This window comes from Lipotes vexillifer, unplaced genomic scaffold (assembly GCF_000442215.2).
Source record: "Lipotes vexillifer unplaced genomic scaffold, Lipotes_vexillifer_v1.1 scaffold811, whole genome shotgun sequence".
Taxonomy (NCBI): Eukaryota; Metazoa; Chordata; class Mammalia; order Artiodactyla; family Lipotidae; genus Lipotes; species Lipotes vexillifer.
The window spans coordinates 2,461,854-2,481,918 of record NW_006775554.1 but is presented as its reverse complement, the minus strand read 5'-3'; the positions used below and the strand labels follow the sequence as shown (position 1 = coordinate 2,481,918).

At 45.4% G+C, this 20,065-nt stretch overlaps 1 pseudogene; it reads right to left on the bottom strand.

Moving 5' to 3' along the window:
* Positions 1-6,377: 6,377 nt before the first annotated feature.
* LOC103073366 (thyroid receptor-interacting protein 11-like) lies at positions 6,378-12,486 on the bottom strand (annotated as a pseudogene).
* Positions 12,487-20,065: the final 7,579 nt, after the last annotated feature.

Here is a 20,065-nt window from a genome sequence, read left to right as displayed (position 1 = left end):
CCAGCAGCTCCCCGGCATGTGGGACCTTCCCGGACCAGGGCACGAACCCGTGTTCCTTGCATCGGCAGGCGGACTCCCAACCACTGTGCCACCAGGGAAGCCCCGCCGCTGGGTTGCTTATCGCTAGTCACGAAATTTTATAACTGTAGTTAACTCAGAGCAGTGCACAGGGTGTGCGGGCTTTTCACTGCGGTGGCCTACCCTGCTGCAGAGCACGGGCTCCAGGCATGCAGGCTTCAGTAGTTGTGGCACACGGGCTTAGTTGCTCCGCGGCATGTGGGATCTTCCCGGACCAGGGCTCGACCCCGTGTCCCCCGCATTGGCAGGCGGACTCCCAACCACTGCGCCACCAATAAAACATTTTCTAACTAAAATTTTTAAAGTGTGTTTGCATGTTCCACTTCATTATCTGTCAGGAGCAGAGAATGGATATACTCAAACTTGAAGAACCTTGAGTCTTACACACACACACACACACACACAGAAGCAAAGTAAACAAACGACAACAAAAACCCAGTACACATATCTTGGGGCAAGATCAGTTATCAAATCCTTGCTTAGTATTCCATGGAGGAACAAGAGCCCATTGATACCCAAAGTAGAAATGACAGTGGGGAAGGCTGAGGTTAGGGAGTTTTGCCAGGGGGAGTGGTGATGAGATGAAATACACCACTTTCTTTGAGTGATCCTTTGCCAAGAGGGTAATGCAAACCAGTGAACACGCATAGTCTCCCAACTTGGCAGTGTACACATTCCATGGGTGTCAGTGGGCAAGAACAGTGGGTCAACAGCAAGTAGTAGTATAAGACATCAATTCCATAGGTCTGGATGGTGAGGCTGAGGAACTAGAAGAAGGTGGAGCCTTCTTCCTCTCTTGTTTGATGAGCAAAGAACATCTCTGATCTTTGCTGAGAGTTTGATTCAGAAAAACTGGTGCTTCAGAGGACTTTGGTCAGTTTTTCACTGAGGGGTCACCCCAGAGGCCTCCTGCAGGCAGGGCTAGCTCATTCCATTTGAGCTCCTGGTCAAGGCGCTGGAACTTTATGATACAGGAGTGGAATCTTGAAATGGCAAGCTTAGCCATCTTAAGCTGCATAATGCCTCCAAATATGAGACTACACTGGGGTGGTCATGAACAATGTCCCAGCGAAAGTTCACTGACAACTAATCTGCATCCCCTGATAAAGTCGAGAAAAGAGAAACTAGAGTTTAAAAGCCCTGTTGAACATTAGTTAATATTGGGAGCAAATAGCTGGGCTTTAACCATGAAACTTCTCCCTGAGAGGCTAGAGTGGACGTTTGCCGCTTTGGCTATTCAGTATTCTTTCTTCTATAACAACAACCAGAGTTTATTATGGAGAACCAAATTCTCCTTTTAGTCCACATGGATCAGGTAAGGCTCCGTGCCTGACACTGGGGGTGGAACCTTACCGAGGACTGGCCAATCATACACAAAATCACCCTAGCTACACTTCACGAGTGTGTGTGTGATGTGGTGGTGGTGACCGGGTTGGTCCCATCAGAATGAATCCCAGGAGTTGAATGAGAGTTGTTAAGTCTATAAGAGCTCTCTTTTCTGGCAGACTTGAACCCGGGAGGCTGTACCTTTGAAGCTACTGAGGCCCATCTTGCTACCTTATATAGCCTGAGAATTTTGCTATTGGGAAGGCTAATGTTGTCTGGAACACTATATGCTCAGTTAGCGGTGACCTGACTTTGCAGTGTGGGGCTGATGGGAAAATCACCAGAGCCTGTGATGGATCAATAAGAAGAGGTTGAATTCAGAAAGATGAAATAAACACCTGCAGCTTTCATCCTGATCTGCGTGCACATTATCCCTCCCCGCCCATCACTACCTGGTAGAACCTCAATCAAATCATTGTCTTCCTTCTTGGCTGGTCCAGTTTTCTAAGTTTTTGGCCTGCGATTTCCTCACAAGCTTTCCATAGACAGCTATGGCCTGTTAAAAAAGGCTATCTTTCCTGCTTTGAACTGCTTTTGCACAATTGTCAAAAATCAGTTGAGTGGGCTTCCCTGGTGGCACAGTGGTTAAGAATCTGCCTGCCAATGCAGAGGACATGGGTTCGAGCCCTGGTCCAGGAGGATCCCACATGCTGCGGAGCAACTGGGCCCATGCGCCACAACTGCTGAGCCTGCGCTCTAGAGCCTGCGCGCCACAACTACTGAAGCCGTGCACCACAACTATAGAGGCCCACATGCCTGGAGCCCATGCTCTGCAACGGGAGAGGCCACCACAGTGGGAAGCCCGCACACTGCAGCAGAGAGTAGCCCCTGCTCGCCACAACTGGAGAAAGCCCACATGCAGCAACGGAGACACAACAGAGCCAAAAATAATAAATAAATAAAATAAATAAATTTATTTTTTAAAAAATCAGTTGAGCATATTTTTGTGGGACTATTTCTGGATTCCCTGTTCATTGATCTATGTGTCTATCCCTCTGCAAATACTACACAGTATTGGTTACTACAGCTATATAATAAGTTTTGAAGTGGAGAGGACTGACTGCTCCCATTTTATTACTTTTTTCAAAATTATTTTAGCTATTTTAGTTCCCTTATCTTTCCATAAAATTTTAGAATAAGCTTGCCTATATCTACAAAAAAAAGGCTTACTGGGTTTTGATAGGAATTGCATTAAATCTATCAATTTTGGGAGAATTAACATGTTTACTATGCTTTGTCTTCCAATTCATGAACGTGATATATCTCTGCATTTGTTTAGATCTTTGATTTCTTTTACCACTGTTGTAGAGTTTTCAGTATACATGTCCTGGACATGTTTTGTTAGATTTACACTTAATTATTTTATTTTTATTAGTGACTGTAAATGTGTTTTAATTTTTGGTGTCCACATGTTCATTGCTAGTATCTAGAAATACAATTGATTGTTGTCTTTATTTTGTATCCTGTGACATTATTGAACTCAATTATTAGTTCAAGGAAGAAATACTTTTTAATAACTTCTTGTGGCATGAGGCCTGAAATTAAAATTCAATATTGAGAGCTGTCTTAACATCTAGTAAAATTGAGGGCCTCAAATGGTCTAACTGCAATTCCCCACTACCTCTTCTCCCACATGTGAAGTCCCCTATAGCTATATGATCCTTCTTATCATAGGAACCAGACACAGTGCCTGTTTATTCCCGAGTAGCAGGCTTCAGTTCCCTATCAGCCCACTGAATTATCCAAACGAGCCCATCACACCCTCCTGTGGGAACCAGGGCTTGTCCCTACCCTCTTGTTACTACAAAGTCTGCCTCCCAAGCCCCTACTTGTTCACTCTGTTCCAAGTGTAATCCCCCACGTGGCCCTGCATGGTGAGAGGTGTCCTCTCTTGGGCTGTGGGTAAATGTGACTTGTAAACTGCTGTTCATCCCATCTTTCAGTGTAGAATGTCACGTGTTCAGCCAACCCCATTAGTCTAGGGAGGGAATGTCTCTCTCACTGATGGATTGAAGAAGAGGTGAGTAAGACAATTGGCATCACAAACAGGATGGTCTAACCTCAGCTGAGGACACTTGGTCAGCTTTAACTACCAGCTCCTTTGCTGCTTAACTGGTTTGTAAGGCAGCAGTTACTATCTGGGATGTAAGTACCAGTTGCTGGCCAGCTTGGGCTTTAGCTCATGTTCTGTTATTTCAAATGGATGTTGCCATCTCTTCGCACCCTAATGTCTCATGCTTGCCAAGAAGGCAAAAGCTATTGTTAATTGACTGTATCCCAGATTGATGTGCCATCAAGTGTGGCTTGTATGTGATAGGTGGTCTTTGAGGCTCCTACCTGAGACCAGTGATAACATAATATCCTAACTGGTGGGTGTTTGAGTTCCACTTACTGGACATGGGCTAGCACTTTGGTCATTGTGTCTAGCCTGATAACCATGACTGGCTGCTTGGGGCAGCCATAGAGACTCTGTTTGGGAAAGTAACCCCCACCCCCGCCAACAACAGTCCTGGGGATGACCCCTTGTATTGTTTGTAGAAAGGAAGGAGGCCATGACCCCAGGAAGATTTAAGAATGGCCCCTTGGTTGCCTCCTGAGTCATTGCTGTTCAGGCAAAAGTAGTGACCTTGTCCATCCCTCCTGTGCTGCATCTTCCCTTGGAGCAGTTGTGTGCTCTCCTTACTCCTAACGGTTTTGAGGTGCACATCCATGGCAGCCCGGGGCCCGAGAACTGATGAAAAAAAAAAAGTGGAGGGAAGGGCTTCCCTGGTGGCGCAGTGGTTGAGAGTCCGCCTGCCGATGCGGGGGCTGCGGGTTCATGCCCCAGTCCGGGAAGATCCCACATGCCGCAGAGCAGCTGGGCCCGTGAGCCATGGCCGCTGAGCCTGCGCGTCCGGAGCCTGTGCTCCGCAGCTGGAGCCCCCCAGGCCGAGGGGCGGTGGGCCCGGGGAGCCATGGCCACGAAGCCTGCACGTCCGGAGCCTGTGCTTCACAGTGGGAGAGGCCACAACAGTGAGAGGCCCGCGTATTGCAAAAAAAAAAAAAAAAAAAAAAAAAAGTGGGAGGAAGGGGCATGGCAGGGCCCTTCATGGTGTGCTGTGCCTCCTGTTTCTCTGGATCTATAGGCATAAAACTTCCTCCAGGACAGTCATTTCTGTATCTTTGTGTCTTACTATACCTGATTAAAACAAACCCTGGGTACCCTTGAAATACCTGGGATCCCACTAAATTTAAATATGGTAAATATTCTGCCATTATAGATTTGGATAATAGGTTCCATTCAATGCCTATTTCAACATTCTCTCAGCCTGTTTGCCTTCATCTCCAAAGGGGCACAGTACACTTTTACCTTGTTACGCACAGGGTAACTAAACAGCTCTGCTATCACAGACAGTCTTTGCAGACAAGATCTTAAAGGCACCCACCTTTCTCCAGGAGTACAGGTATGACATTACCTTTATGACATCCTCCTTTGCAGACGTTTGTTTGACACACTTGTTAAGGATACATGAGTCCACCATCTTTTAGTCCTTTCTGGGTTCTGGAGGCAACATATTCCTGGTTTACAAATTTTACTTAAGCCCATTTATGCTGTTACTTTTAAATGAGACCACCTTGAGTGGGGGTCCCTCCAACAACAGGCTCTAGAATCTGTCTAAATTAAAATCAACAGGCACTCCCCTTAGTGCCCTCAGAGACTCCTTCAGTGAAGAGGCTTTAGCAACTTCCCCTCCTGCTTCCTGGAGTCTCTGGACTGCTCATGATGTCTGTAAGTTGTCCTTGGGCTTCTGATGCAAGAAACTGCCCTCCTTGGCCCTGCATCACATACAATCAGAGCAGGAATTTCTGGCCATGCACTGGGCTCTTCTGGAAATAGAGTCTCTCCCAAACCCCAAGCTTCCATACCCAGCTGCCCATTATTCCTTGAGTCATGGAAGCAACACTCCCACAAGCTCAGTAGGGTTATCAAGGCCTCCTTGCTACAGGGTGGAGCCCAACCTGAGCCCTCTAGCACATCCTACCTGTAGGTGGGTATGTCCTCCCGTCATCAGTCCATTGCCAGATGCCATGGACCTGGAAGATGTTCCCCTCCCCCAGACCCTTTGGGATGAACTAAGTGAACATCAATGAGTTCATATACTTTATGATGTTGAGGACCACGTCTCCCAGTGCCAACTTCACTGCCTAGGGAAGGACTTCACCTACTCCTTAAGTCTCAGTCATCACCAAGGTTTAAATTGATGTCAAGCTATCAAAGAGTCAATTGTGGTATAAAGCCGTGAAATCAAGATTCACTATTAAGCGTTGCCTTGACATCTGGCAAAATTAGAGAATAATATGCTCTGATATACACAAATCTGCATGTATTTCTAAAAGGCCTGAGAGAATACAGATTACCAATGGAGTGGTTTCCCAGGCAATGAAAAGAGGAGTGGGACTTAGCCAGGAAAAGTGAACTTTTATTCTTTTTTTTTAATTCAAACAGAAAGTCACAAAAATTATAATCATCCTCATCATGAACTTTCATTCTTAAAAGTGTTATGCATCTTGTACTTTTGGGCTGTTCACCTTTTTTCTTATATGAAGAGTATGCACTTGTGTATTCTATCATTTTGAACATTAACACAAGTTAGTGTTTTAATTTCCCAAGATCTGAATAAGTACGTGCTCCTTGTAAAACATGAAAGCATTACAAAAACTATTTGAAGCGTCCCTTGATCAGCCTTCAACCCCTCTCATGCCCTTTCTCACAAGAAGTAACCACTGTCTGAAGGTGGGTCAATATCTTTGAAGTCCTTAAAACACACTTTTTTTTAAGTATTCGTATTTTTATCAAGCAAAGTCAAAATACATGGCTTTTTCAGTGACTTGGTTTCTTAAAAGTGCCATGTTGTCTCTGGCTGAAGAATCATTTATGGCTTTGAAAGGTCTTTCAGCACAACTCCAGCCCTCTTGCCAGGTGACAGCAGCAAAGGTGTATATGTGGGCAAAACATCAGTAACAGCATTTAAAAGAAGATGCCCAGATCCATCTGTTTCAGTGGGTTAATCAGAGAGACAGCTGCAGAACGTTGATTCACATCTGGTTTTTTGGGTGTGGATCCCGAGGTAGTTTTAAGACTTGATGGTACATTTTTAGCTAGTTTTTTCTTTCCCGGTGAATCCAGAGGTTTTGGATCACAAGCTGAGGGTTTTAGTGGTGGAAGTGTGAGATGAGATTCTGTTTCTAGAAATTTAACAAAGAGCTCTGAAAAAGAATTCTTCAGCCTCGATTGCTGATTTGGTCTCAGAGGTGTGTTGGGGACACTTTTTGATCCAAACAACCCAGTCATCCATCTGGTACCACCGCCTTGCTCTTCATTAAAAACCAGATCCAGGGCTTGCCTGGTGGCGCAGTGGTTGAGAGTCCGCCTGCCGATGCAGGGGACATGGGTTCGTGCCCCGGTCCGGGAAGATCCCACATGCCGCAGAGCGGCTGGGTCCGTGAGCCATGGCCGCTGAGCCTGCGCGTCTGGAGCCTGTGCTCCGCAACGGGAGAGGCCACAATAGTGAGAGGCCCGCGTACCACAAAAAAAAAAAAGATCTATTTCTTCCTTTCTAATACCCAGAATGTTGCCCATTATCTGTAGCACTTCATGACGTTGTTGTTTTGGTGTTTGAAAATACCCCAAGAAGAGGTTCCTCATGAGGCTCTTGTCAACTTTTCCTTCTGTGTTACTTAGTAAGTTCATCAGTTTCTTCTGTACATCATCCAGCACTTCCTGTTGGACCTCATTTTGTTTTTTCAAATCTTTAATTTGTTCTTCATTCAGAGTCAAGGCAGCATTCACTTTCTCCTGATGTCCTTGTGCCGATATTAGTTTTCCTTCTAGATTATCTGCGACTATTTCCATCCATTCTGTGACTACCATCCTCATGTTAGCTTAGCGCTTGTGCATACTACTTTTCTCGTTTTGGGGAAACAGAAAGCTGTAGCCAAATGTCATCTCTCTGCTTTGTGACAACATTCAGTTGTTCCTTCAACGACTCTATCTGCAAACTGGCTTGCTGGTTTGCATTTTCCCTCGCATTGGAAGATAGAAGGAGCTTTTCCTCCAACGCGGTGACTTTCATTCTTAGTTTAGCTGCTCTGTCTTCTGCAGCCAAAGCTTCGCGGTTATGAGACACTTCTGATTCTACTGCGTGCTTATGCGATCTCTCTGGCTCCTGCTTTAAGTGTAGTTTTTTGTCGTGTAAATGTTGAACCTCACTCTGGAGGGCACAGTTTTCTATTTGTTTCTGTTTCAATGCCAACATGGTCTCATTTCTGGCCTGTTGAAACATAATAGTTTTTTCTTGCATTGATGTAACTGCATTTAAAAGCTGACTTAATTCCCGTCTTGCCGAGTTCTGTTTCTTTCAAAAGATGCTCAAAAGCAAGCACCTTCTTCATTGCAACATATTCCAATTCTTTCTCTCTCCACATCATAGAAAACCACATCTTTATCTCTTGATTTTGTTTCCTCTTCCCTAGATGTTTCTACTAAATTTTCATTTTCCTCTTTTAGTTTACACGTATCCAGTTCAAAGTTGACGACTCTCTCCTTCAGGTTGATTACTCCCTGCCTCAAAAGTTCATTTTCACTCACTACATTAGTGAAATTTTCACTTAAAGAAAGTAATTCATCGCTTTTTGCTTTGATTAAAAGCTCTTTTTCCTTAAGTAAGTTTTGCAAGTCATTTTGTTTCTCCCGTAGCTGCTTCATTTCTGAATCCATTTGTTCATGTCGTTTTCTTTCTAGTTCTGAACTGTCTGCAATGGAATCAGACAATCTATGATTACCTTCCTGGAGTGTCCTAATGGTTGCATCTTTTTCCTCCGTTAATTTTCTTAACTCTTCTGTCTCTTCTTTGAGCAATTTAGAAGATTCACTCAATCCATCAGGTTTCATTGCCTTCAGAGAGGCTGCTGACTCAGATGTAAGTGATTCATTGGAGGACTGTAGTAAAATAAGGTCAAACATCCCTAACGGAATATCTTTGGTATTGCAAAGCTGCTCTAGGCTAAACTGAATTTGCGCTACTTGCTTCTCCAAGTTTTTGAGTTTGATTTCATTCCCATCATAAGTTTGATCAGGTCAGTGTAGTTCATCTATAGTTTAGAATTCTTATCATTGTCAACTAAAACCCGTGCCTGAAGTTGTCGAAGATTTTTCTGAAGATGGGGTGACCCACACTGCATATTTTGTACAGTGGCCGTCACGTGCCCTTTCTACTCTTCCATCATCTTAACTTTTTGCTGTTTTAATTCATCACGTTGCTGTAGAAGCCCCTCAGACTGATCCAAATTAACGCCTCTCACTTCCTCACCATTGCTGGACCTTTGCAGTATTGCCAGTAAAGTCTGACACTTCTGAGTTAAAGCATCAATGTCAATATCTTTTTCCCGAATGATGTGGGATAAATTCTGCATCGTTTCTATAAACATATCCTGACCACTGCTTTCAAATCTGGTGGAGAGTTTTGTATTTGCATCTTTGAGTTTCATGAGGTCCGCTTCTTTGACAACAATTATATCCATCATTCTCAAGTTTTCTCTTTTTTTAAAGGGAACTCTTTTTTTTTTGCGGTACGCGGGCCTCTCACTGCTGTGGCCTCTCCCGTTGCGGAGCACAGGCTCCGGACGCGCAGGCTCAGCGGCCATGGCTCACGGGCCCAGCCGCTCCGCGGCATGTGGGAATCTTCCCGGACCGGGGCACGAACCCGTGTCCCCTGCATCGGCAGGCGGACTCTCAACCACTGCGCCACCAGGGAAGCCCCTCAAGTTTTCTCTTTTAAGATTGCTGTTTTCCCTAGTCTTCTCATCTAAAACAGCTAATATTTGTTCTCTTTCCCAAGCAGAGGCTCGCAATTGCTGTTGACTCTGTCCATTATCTTGGTCACTGGAGGAAGCTGAAGATACTTTCATGTGAAGACACAAATTTTTTGCTGGATAAACTGAGTTAGTTTACCAATCTCACCTTTGGACAGCTGCTCAATCTGTTCAGTTAAAAGGGTAATCTTTTCAATTAGAAGTTTAATCTCCAATTTTTGTACTTTTATTCCTTGTACTGATCTTTCAGTTTCGGCTTTAGATAAGTCATGCTTTTCATTTCCATTTTCTATATTAAGACTCTGAACTTCTGTTACTTGAAAAGTATCAGAATGTTCTGTTGGCGTCTGCTGGAATTTTTCCAGTGGCTGGGTTTTGATTTGTTCTATTGCATTTTGCAAATTCTCCTTTTCCTCCCTTTTGGCCAAAAAGAGCTGATTGTGTTTAATATTCATTTGCTCGTGTTGGTACTTGGGATTTTTCTATTTCTGCTCTTGTAAAGATTGAAGTAGTTGCATTTTACTCTGGTTTTGATCTTCAATTATCTTTTTTTTTTTTTTTGCGGTACGCGGGCCTCTCACTGTTGTGGCCTCTCCCGCTGCGGAGCACAGGCTCCGGACATGCAGGCTCAGCGGCCATGGCTCACGGGCCCAGCCGCTCCACGGCATGTGGGATCTTCCCGGACCGGGGCACGAACCCGCGGCCCCTGCATCGACAGGCAGACTCTCAACCACTGCGCCACCAGGGAAGCCCTTCAATTATCTTTTAATGAGGTTTAATCTCAAGATTATCTTCAACTGTTCTCTGTTGAGATACCCCAGATTCTAGTTCTGTAACAGTGTCTAGAGTTTTAGGATCAATTATAGGTGCGGTTTGACTGTGTTCTTCCCTCAGTCATTCCAGTTCTTTCAGGTGACTATTTTCTTCTTTCATGGATGCAAGACTTGTATCTTTTTCCTCTATGGTTTGCTGTAAAATTTCCATTTTTCTTAAGGCTTGAGTATATTGATCTAACTCCTCCCGAAGCTGTGAACTTCCTTGAAGTTTTTCAATAAATTTTTTTTTCTCTCTTATGAGTTGTTTCAATTGCTTCTGCTCTTCTAAACTAGATGACAAAATTTCCTTAGTTTCTTTGTGCTCAGCAATCATCTGCTCAATATTCTTTTTGAGTTCTGATATTTCACAGTCTTTCTCTTGACCGAGTTTAATTAAACACTCATGTTCCAGCTGTAAGGCACAGCTGTCTGGGTTACCTGTATTTGACAGTTCTTTTTTTTTTCCGATACGCAGGCCTCTCACTGTTGTGGCCTCTCCCTTTGCGGAGCACAGGCTCCGGACGCACAGGCTCAGTGGCCACGGCTCACGGGCCCAGCTGCTCCGCGGCACGTGGGATCTTCCCGGACCGGGGCACGAACCCGTGTTCCCTGCATCAGCAGGCGGACCCTCAACCACTGTGCCACCAGGGAAGCCCTTGACAGTTCTTTAATAGCTTGCTCATACTTCCTTTCTTCCAACAGTCTCTGTTCATCCTGACAAAATTCTGCTTCTAACTGTCCTTTTTCCATTTTTAAATGAATTAACTTTTCTTTTTGCCCATCTAACTCTTTAGTAATGTTCATTTTATCATCTTTAAGTTAACGAACTCTCTTTTTCTCATATTCTAGATCTTGTTTTACTTTACCGATGATGCTGTCTCCTTCATCTTGTTGTTCTGTTTGCTGATCTTTCATCAAAACCACGTGCATTGTAGTTTTTGGTTTTTGCCTGTGCAACTCTCCTAACTCAGAAATCAGTAATTTCTTTTAAGTAGTACTCTCATTGACTTTTCCTTCTTTGATTTCCCAGTCACATCTTAAATGATGTACTTCTGAATCCGAATTCATGTCTCCTGTAGCTGTTCTTTTAATGAGTTCATATTCATTGCTCAATTTGACAAGTGATCATTGAAGTTCTTCCTTTTCTTTATTTAATAATGAATTTTCTTTTTCTAAAACTTGGACTCATTTTTGAAGTTTCAGGTTCTCTTCCATGAGATTTTTATCCTGCTTTAAGCTACTCAATCGCATTATTTCATTTTCAGCATCAGACAGTGGCTGTTGCTATCTGGACACTTCTTCCAGTGATGTACTCTGTGGAAGAACTTTCTCTTTTTCTGTCACAGCATCACTCCACTTCCTAATAGAAGGTTGCAACTCATCTTCTTCAGTTCTTTCGTTCATTTCATTTATCTGGTCTTGTTCTCTAATTAAAGCATCCCTTTCCTTTTCTACGGAAGATATTTTTTTTTTAAGATATTTTACTCTAATCTCAAGTCCTTTGATTTTTTTTGGTGGACTCTAGTTTTTCAGCTGCTAGGACTTCAATAGCTTTTTGCATATCATGAATCATTCCCTCATAGTCCCTTAATTGTTTTTGATGCCTGTGACTTATTTCTGCCAGTTTCTGAACTTCCTGCAACACTGCTAATTCAAGTTGATGGTCATCAATTTCCTTATTTAGATTCTGTTCAAATTCCTTGATGGTATTTTGCAGCTTGTAGATTTCATTTACATCAAAGCTATAGATTTAAATGAAATGCTGCAGAAGTTTGAGCAAAATGTCTCCAATGGCTGACATCAGCTTCAAGTCTTAAAACTTCTCTTGACAATCTATTTCTTTCTTGTTGTGACCAAATTAGGTCAGCAAAGTCCATATCATCATTCTGGAAACTTAAAGCCTGCTGATAGATATCATAACCCACTGAAGAGGGTACACGAGTTGAGGGCACAAGGCCATCCTTAGGATTTACTATCTGGGTGACTGACTGCACCTTTAGCAACTGATCCTTTAGCGCTATCTGCCTTGCTTTAAGAAGTTTGATTTCTGTGTCTTTCTGGTGTAATTGATGTCTGTAACTTGCAGTCTGCTGCTTTAGTTGAAGCTCTGAGGCTTCATACTTCTTGTCTACATTACTACAAAGATTCTAAGTCTCTCAGCCTCTGATTTTAAGACCGGCTGAGAGTCTTCAACATCCCCTGTTGTAGAGTCAGGTACTTCTATATTTTCAGCTCCCTTCCTCAGCACATCTTTTGTGAAACTAGAAATGTGGCCTGTGAAAGATGCCACAGTACCACCCACTTGCCCCAGGGAATGGCCTAAGCAGGAGCCAAGGCCACCAAACTAAGAGGACATCAAAGCAGGTCATAGAACTGACCTGGTCCGCTCCGATAAAAGTGTCCAGCACAGTCGGACAATCCCGCCAAGTGTCACTGCACTGCTGCCAGCGCGAGGTTAAGAATCAAAGCACGGTGAGGGTTTCTAGGCAACGCGGGCTGCGAGGGCCCCTCAATGGCCACACCTGCCTGGCAACACCCAGGCCTGGCCTGGGACATAACAAAGGGCCCGTCTCCAGTGACCTGTCCCCTCTCGGGCCTCTGTTCATCCATGACTTCCCAGCGCTGGAGTTGGGCTCTTCTCTCCTTCTGTGATTTTCCCAGTGCCCTGCACCACCTCGGCCCCCTGGACGAGGCCACCATCACAGCCGCTCTGAAGGTGCCATCTCTGAGCTCCTGTCCGTAGAAAACACACCTTGCCTCTGATTTTTTTTTATATGGAATGATATGCAAGGTAGATTTTAATCAATAAAAGAAAAGCAGTACTAGAGTAATACTTTTCGAATAGGAGTAAAATATATTTAATTGCCTTTGACTTTTTTACTAAGTGGCATCACACTGTCCTGCAGCTTGTGAGTTTCACGCAACCATTTTTTTTTCTTAAAAAAATCGAGGTAAAATGTACATAGTGACACGCATCCCTATTAAGAGTACAGATAGGTGCATTTTGACAAATGTCTACACCTGTGCATAAGTACGGCCCTGATAAAGACTGAACATTTCCATCGTCTCAAAGCTCCTTTTCGGATCCACCTCGGCCCTCCTCCCTCGGCGAGCCCTTCCCGGGTCTCTAGTCCTGAAGATGAGTTTTGGCGGTTCTTGGACAGAGTGTCGCACCGTCTACACTCTTTGTGTCTGTTTTGTCCACCGTGTGTTTGAGATCTAGTCTGGGAAGTGAGTTAAATATCACTCGGGCGGGCGATCGCTGTGCGAAAGCACGCCGAGGTCCGAGTGGACCGCAGGGCCCTGGGCGGCCGCGCGTAGCGAGGCCCGGGGACCGCCTGCGGGCTGGGAATCGGGCAGCCCCCGGGCCGGGGGCGGAGGCCTGGCTGCGCGCCGCACGGGGCCTGGCGCTCCTCGCCCGACCAGACCCCGCGGGCCCGGCGGGCTGCGCCGCTGGAAGTGACGCGACGAGGGCGGGGCCGCGGGCCTGGGGAGCCGCCGCCGCCGCCGCCGCCGCCGCCGCCGCCGCCTCCGCCTCGGCCGCGAAGCGATGTAGGAGCCGCCAGGCCGTCCCCCGTCCCGCCCGGCCTGAGCCCCGCGGGCCGCCGCCGCCGTCGCCATGAAGAAGCAGTTCAACCGCATGAAGCAGCTGGCCAACCAGACCGTGGGCAGGCGAGTGCGCCGCGCTGGGCCGCCCGGGGGTTGCGCGGGCCGGGGGCCGGGGGTCACGGACGGGGGCCGGCCGGCTCCTCCGCGGGCCCGCCCCCGGAGACCGGCGGGGCGGGCCGCGCCTCCCTGCTCCCACCCCTCGGGGTCCCCACTGGCCCGCGAAGCATCGCCCTCCGGGGACTGGACCTGTCCCCTGTCTTTCCCACCAGGAGATCGAGCCGGCCCGGGCCGCCGCCTGCGGCTGAAACTCCGATCAGTGGTGTGTCCGAGGCTGCGGGGCTTGGGGCGGCATTCTCAGCCTTTCCGGGTCGCCCCGCTGCCGCAAAGCCTAGCTTACAAGTGCATGGTGGCAGTAAAGAAGTAAAGGGTCATTAAAGCCCAGCGGATCTGCCTAGTGAGTTTCAGAACGCTCTTTGAGGGAATTTAGAGGTGGTGCCGTCTCCAGACCAGGGGCGAATATGAACGGGATGGCTTGACATTTAAAAAGTTGGAATTGGGAGAAAAGGATTCTGGAAATGCCTAGTGCCAATTTAAAAGGAAATTACTTTTTTTTTTTTTTAAAGTCTTTCACACTTTGTATTTGGAAGCAGATCCTGCACCATGTTTCTTTGGGATTCCTCGACTGCTTGACAAGCATTGATTCTGTAATGACAGAATGGACCAGAGTTTGTAGATGACCGGGCTGTTGGAATAGGACTGGTTTGTAGTTTTGAGAGCTTCTGGAGGTGATTGTCATGTGCTGTGTTATCTGGGGCGAATATTTCAAGGTCTTGCAGGGCAAGTTAGCTGTATGGTACAGATTTTGCTGTTTATTCTGGGAAGAGATATGAAAGTGGGAATTTTTCACGGCTTTTGCTTCTTCTTTCGGCAGTTGAGTCAAAGGGGGAGTTTGGTTTGGCCGGAGCACGTGGGACACTTCTTTTTTTGTGTGTGTATGAAAATACTTTTACTTCCTCTTGAGTTTTCTGAATTTGCTCTTTACTGTTTCGTTTCCCTCAACTTTCTGCTTAGTTTTGTTGTTTAATTTTTTTGGTACCCCACCCTGTTAGCTTGGTGTGCATTTATCCTATTTCCAGAGTTAATTCCTGTCTAGGCTAAAGCCTAGGTGTGCCTACTTTTCTGTTATTTGTGGGAAAATGATAGAAATAATGCTGAGAGAGAGGAAGGTAGACAGTATTAGTGACGGCTAATGTTTCAACCAAGAATCTGTAAATGAATTACAAGATAATTTCTGTGGATTTTCTGCCCCTCTTAGCGTTCTCAGTAACATGAATTGTGGAATCAGTACTTAGTGAGTGTCAAAATGTATTTGTCAGATAGTCATTTTGGCCTGTTTGTACATTGTATCAGGCAAGTGATTTTTTTTTTTTTTTAAACAAATTTCTGAGCCTTTAAAAGCTACAGAGCAGTTCAGGGAAGCTGTTCAGGGTGTCTCTGGCCGCTGCTTCCTCTGTAGCAGCTATTCTTTACACTTTTAAATTCCAGCCATACTTGCCTACTTTCAGTTTCCAGAGGAGGCTGTGCTTTCTTATGTTTTAGCCTCTACCTGGAACTCTGGGAAGCCTCTTTCATCACATCTGCCCTAGGCTGCCTCCTGCTCAATCTTCAGGTCTCCTCATGAAGATCTCTGCCTCTAAAAGGCCTTCCCTGATGCTCCAGCATGAATTGGATGTCCCTCCTTGGTGCTTTCATAATTCCACGTAGCACCTGTTTTTGCATAATGTAATTGCCTCTTTACTTGCCAGAGTTCTCCATTAGACTAAACACTTGAAGAGTTTTTGCCCATTCTTCTTTGATTCCCAGGGACTGCTGTGTTTCCTATAACATGGTACATACTCAGAAAATATTGTTAAACGAATGTAAATCCAGTTCTCACTAGATTGCCCTGGTGGTGTGGGCCCAAGTATGGGAAAATGAGAATTGGATGGAGTAAGTGGTGTGACTCATCTTAGGACTATAATTCTGGCCCTGACCTTTGACTCTGTTTGAAAATCTTTATTGCTTGATGCAGTGGAAGCTGCAGCTATTACAGAGCTATTAAGCATATGGCAATTATGCACCTAAAGTCAAAACTGTTTTTACTAGGGAACCTGTTGCTTTACTGCTATTGATTTCCTAGATATATCTGTATTTTTTTTTCCACTTAGGTAATTGTAAAGGACTAGGGAGGAAAAATGGAGGTAGGAGAGAGCCTAGAATTGTTATTGGGCAGAAGCAGATGGTTGGTGGGCACCAGAATCAGGCTTCTGATTGTATTGGGGTCAAAACAAAGGCTAGAAAGCACACACGCACTAATGAATGAAGTTATTTGTGTGAATGGCTTGCCCATAGTGTGTACTATCAGTTCGTAGAGTTCTAGGTGGTGTCTTGTGATGAAGTATTCTCTTCTCAAAATGAGGAACTTGTGAGTAACCTCACAGTGAGGTTCCATGGGCTGGACATGTGGGAGAATTAGTAATGGCTGGAAGGAGTGAGTTCTCGTGATGCAATTTGTTTACGAGGGGTAGATGAGTCTGTTTCAGAAGATGGTTTGTGTCCCATAGGGTCAAGGCTTAGGAGGTGTCCTCCTGATATGGGTGTCCCAAATGAGAGAATGAGGATGGTTCCTTTCGTCCCCCTGACTTTTGTTGATTCATCCATTCAACAGACACTTGTTGGCCCAAACTGTGCCAGTGTGTGAGGTATTAAAGAGTCAAAAGTGAATACGACACAGTTTCTGCCCTGAAGGAGCTCAGTAGATTTGTGGAAGAGATAGGCAAGCAAAGAAATAATTATCTACCCTGAGCTCAGTGCTTATAGAAGGATGGCTAGTGCCAGTTCTTATTGGATGGAGAGAGGTAACCAAAAAACAGGAGAAAGTTTGAGCGAAGGCTTTGTTTCCATAGTCGAGCACTCCTTTCAGATTTCTCTCGTATTGATGAGGTCTCTTTTGATTGTAAGAAAACCCAAATCGAACTGCTATAAGCGAAGATCGGAATTTATAGGCTTACTTGTGCCCAAAAGAATCCAAAAGGAGTAGGGCTGCAGGTTGGTCTGGATCCAGGGCTTCCAGTCTTTAGACAAGCTGTGTCCACAAGGAGAACCCCCAGCCCCACCCGCTTCTTCCATTGCCCTCAATTCTGGTCCCAGAGGGACAGAATATTTTTCTTCCAGTCACTCTTGCCAAAGGCCCAAGATGGACTCTGATTGCTTCTGACTGGGTCCCATGCTTTTCCCTGGAAATGGGTATGGAGTAAACCCTGTCTGAACAACAGGGACTGAGAGTGAGGGAGCACTGGCTCCCCAAGGGAAACCAGGGTGCTGGTCAGGAAACAAGAAAAATCATGTCGTGTCTTTTGTAGTCCTGCTAAGAAAGATATTTTGTTGTTTGAAAATCCTTGATGCAGATAATCCAGTGGATGCAGGTGGTGATTTTGGGGAGGTGATGCCCTGCATGGAGGAAGGTGTACACAGGATGAGGAACTTGAGGAAAGTTTAGTTATGAGTTCGAAGTGTCCAGGAGAAAAGGAAGCTGAAGGACTAACCAGGAGAGTTATTACCTAGGTGAGGCTCTGGGAGGGAGTGTCTCATTGGGTGTGGGTTTCTGCCTTGATTGAAGTGCTCCCTGGAGGTTCAAATGCTTTCCCAGATAGTTCGCTTTAGATAAGCCAAGGTTACAGACTCAAATGCCTAGAGGGACCAGACTAGTAAAATAAATGAGTGACTGAGGCCAGGTAAGGGTTGGGGGCGTGCCCGCCCCCCCACTCCATGATCTCACCAAAGGGGCATGTGGGAATATGGGCCCAGAGTGACTCAACCTTTGTAGCTTTCCAGAAAAGCCTGAAATCTGGATTTTAATGAAGGTTAGATGGCATTTAACGCAAAGGAAACAATCACCATGACACTGTGCGTGGCTAAACAAAATATACCGGTGACCATATTTGGTGTGTGGGTCACCAGGTGGCAGTTGCTTGTCTAGAAGGACCTGGAGGTTCAGAATCCCTCTTATTATTTTTCTTTTTTTCCCTGTACCTTACCCTGATATTACTGCATTCTCAGTTCTTTGGATTTGTTGAAGAGCTCATTCTTTCCTTTACAGAAACCTTTAAAAGATTTGATAGTACTAATCATCAACTCTTCTCTAGTTGGTTTAGTTTGCCAAATGCTGTACCAGACCACCTGGCTTGGTTCTCACCTACTGGCAATGATCATTTCTATTCTAGAAAGGGGGAAAATGACTTGCCATGATCGCACAGCTACTAAGTGGCCTAGGCACGACTTGGGTCCAGGGCTTCTGACTCTGGATCCCATGTGCTTCCGACTACAGAATTTGGGCTGCCTTTTCACCAGGGAAGGATTAATGTTTATTAAAAGTTTTTGGTGCTTATTAAGCCGCTGGGCTCAGTACTTTGCATAAATTATCTCACCGCATTCTTGCAGCAGCTCTAAGAGGCAATGTTATTTGTTCCTGATTTAATGATGAGGAAGCCAGAATTCAGAGAGGTCATCAGGCTAGTAAATGACAGCACTGTGCATTCAAACGCAGGTTTCTGATTCCAAAGCAGCTATAAATCTTCACGTGGGCAACTCTCATGTGAAAAACCTGTTGTTTGAGTCGTGAGTGATGCCTTCGTAAAATCCTGAAGGCTGAGAGTTGGATGTTGCTCTAGTCCAGTGGCTCTTACCAAGGTATGGTTTTGACCCCCCTAGGGGACATTTGGCAATGTCCGGAGACATTTTTTGATTGCTGTGACTTGATTGGGGGAGGGGTAGATAGAGGGCAGGGAGGCTTCTGAATATGCTGCAATGCACCCGACAGCCTCACAATCCAGGCTTATCTGGTCCCAAATGCCAAGACTGCTGAGGTTGAGAAACCCTGTTCTAGTCCTTCCAGGGTCTGGACGTCTGAATTATCAAAACCAAAGCTCCACACTGCTTGCTTGCAGGCCAGAGATGTGTTCTCTTTGGCCTATTCAGTATTTATTTATTTTTATACAATCATTGGTTCATATTTAAAAATGAGAAGTTTTCACATGAAAACCTGGATTTCCAGCTGCTTCTAAAATCTTGGAAGACCTGGCAGTGCCTGGCATCCCTCCCGAGCACCGGCATCAGGAGCTGAGCAGCAGCTGTCCCATCTGGGTGGGGCATGAGCCGTCCAGTCCCTACCTGGCTTGTTTTATTCTGTTACGTTCTTTGCCGACCCTCCCTGAAGGGCACAGGTATCTAATGACCTTCTACTCCAGGCAGGCAGCACTAATTCTCAAGGTGAGTCAAATACCCCTTACCCCGGCACACCCCAGAGCAGTCCTCTGGTGCCACATTGAATCCGTCTTGTCTCTCTCCCATGAGACAGTCCTTCCTATGCTTGACAGTACAGACCGTATCCTTACTTTTGCCAGCATCACATTCTACATCCTTGCCTACTCTGCTGCCTCATTTTACTCACACTGATTTCCTCTGAACAGTAATTCTGAGAAAGGGGAGGTAGCTGTGCTCTGCTTCAGTCTGAGTGGATTCCATCAGTCTCTGCATAGAGTGGCGGTGGAAAGGAGTCTGGTGTCTTTGCAGCTTCTTCTGAATCTGATCTTCTGTGGCCTTGTTATGTACTTTACATATTGTGAAATCCTAGAATAGCAAACAGGGTCTTTATAGGGGAGTGAAAACCCATTGTTCACTGAAAAAAAAAAAAAAAAACCTAAAAGGATGTGGTCATAAGCATCATTTTCACATATCATATGGAGTATGTGAATGCAGCATGTTATTCTAATATGGAATTACCTTGGTGCCAGTGATTGCCAGTGTGTGCACGGCAGGACCCCCTCCCCCGCCCTGGGAATCAGCACTGGGGTATAGGGTCCTAGAGTCAGCATGTGCTCTACGCGTTCTTATCAGACTGTGATGGTTTTGCATATATCATTCTATTTCTGTTTCTCAAATGTAGGTAGATGCCATTATAATTAATCCAGTATAAATCCATTTAAAAATATTATTACACTCCTATCTGCTTTGTGTATTGTTTTCTTAAACGTAGATAGTAAAAGTATAACAGGCCCATGGTCCTTTATCCAAAACCCCTGGGGTCAGATGAGCTTCAGAACTCAGAATTTTTCAGATTTTAAAGAAAAGTAGGTAATTCCCTGGTGGCACAGTGGTTAAGAATCCACCTGCCAATGCAGGGGACACGGGTTTGAGCCCTGGTCTGGGAAGATCCCACATGCCACGGAGCAACTAAGCCCGTGTGCCACGACTACTGAGCCTGCGCTCTAGAGCCCATGAGCCACAAC